Source organism: Berghia stephanieae, chromosome 11, assembly GCF_034508935.2.
Source record: "Berghia stephanieae isolate SIO BIC M18660-M18661 chromosome 11, UCSD_Bste_1.3, whole genome shotgun sequence".
NCBI lineage: Eukaryota > Metazoa > Mollusca > Gastropoda > Nudibranchia > Aeolidiidae > Berghia > Berghia stephanieae.
Window position 1 is genome coordinate 14732209 of NC_088370.1, and position 1597 is coordinate 14733805.

Genomic DNA, 1597 nt, shown 5'->3' on the forward strand with positions numbered 1-1597 from the left:
GTAAAAAATGTGCATTCATTCAACAACGTTCTGTAACAAGGAGTGGGTTGTAATCGTGATTTCAACGTTGGTTGTTTGGATTTAGTCACTTCACAGATTAGATAGAAACAAGCATTCCGTGTGACTGTTGTTGTTTTATTTTTATTTTGGTTTATAGTTATATCCAAGTCTTTGGTTTGGATTAGCGTTAAAGTACTTCAATCATTTCATAGTTTTGATAAATAAGGAAGCAACCAGATATAGATAGTATGCGCTTGGTTAAGAAGCTCACAACATTGCCATCCGGACGTATAACAGACCAACACACAGAATGATGTGTAACCTTGAACGTTTATAGTCTTGTTAATACAGTTTAGTGAGAATTACTGATTAACGTGGATGGCAAAATACAATAACAAAGGCCGGAGTGAGGTCAACTTCGATCTATCTATAGATAGAATAAAGTTGACGTCACGCAGGTCTTTGTTATTGTTTTTTTTGCCATCCGCGTTTATGTGTAATTATCATTATACTGTATTATCCTGACTCTATAAAAGTTCATGGCTACAAAGAGTTTTGTCCGGTTTACTTCCGGATGGCAATGTTGTGAGCTTCTTAGCCAAGCGCAAACTATCTATACGATGAGATATGAAAAAAGATTATGTATGAATGCGATAGTAGTAGTGGCCGATATAGCAGAAAAAAAATAATACCATAAAAGATATCATCCAAAAATAAACCATTCATCGGCTGGGAATCGAACCTAAATCGAGACAAGCTTGTAATTTAGGATTTTTTAAAATGATTTTTATTTAACTCTTTTCTTACCAACCATTTTCAAGATTTTCCCCAAAACTTCACACCCAACAAACACAAAATAGATTTTTTATCACTCAGACATAATAGCAGTAAAGTTCTTGCGATACATAATTTCTTTAGCAAAACATGCTCTACAATAATATACTGTTCATTTTCGTTGAATTTTGTGATGTACAAAAGAAATTTGAATAAGAAAAATGATGGCTTTATCTTAACGCATGTGACGATTTTCCTGTAGTTGGTAAGGAGAGGGTTAATTTCTGTTTTGTCTAGCACTGTTTCACACATACTTTTTTGGATTCTTGCCATTTATCATTTCGACGTAAGCCAAGCACTGGTTGAACTAGAATTGCATTATCTATCTTTCATCTCTGGGTTTGTTATTGTTCATTTTCCAAGAGTGACAGATGTTCAGATTTTAGGTTTGGATAACTAAGTAAAAATAGACAAGGTTTGTTCATGGAATTTCCTGTTATCTCTCAGTTTCAAGATTTGATTTGCCACATTAGAATATGCATCTATTGCATTTTTTGTTAGTCCAGGATGCAGATTAAACCCAAACTGATTTTGATTCCCATTTTAAGCATTTGATTTGTATCTTTTAGAAATTGAAGTTGATTGAACAAAAACATAAACATTAGCTTCTCTTATTTTGTGTTCATTTCAAAACTTGGATCCGTCGGTGTTACTTTTCTTATAAAAAAATACACTAATAAATAAATTAACACTATATAGAAATAGTTTGGAAAAATAACATAAAGTATATCTAGTGTGTTTCATTTATAGTATTTTGTTCACA

At 32.3% G+C, this 1597-nt stretch overlaps 1 protein-coding gene across 3 annotated transcripts in view; it reads left to right on the plus strand.

Moving 5' to 3' along the window:
- Positions 1-291: 291 nt before the first annotated feature.
- LOC144957185 (alpha-tocopherol transfer protein-like) overlaps positions 292-1597 on the plus strand; it is a 25960-nt gene continuing 24654 nt past the window's right edge. The window contains exon 1 of one of the 3 annotated variants that reach the window (XM_078888233.1): positions 292-317. The gene's annotated coding sequence lies outside the window, so the exon portion shown is untranslated. Of the gene's footprint in view, positions 318-935; positions 1250-1597 lie in introns of those variants that run through there. The other 2 variants (XM_078888232.1, XM_078888231.1) reach the window with 2 other exon arrangements.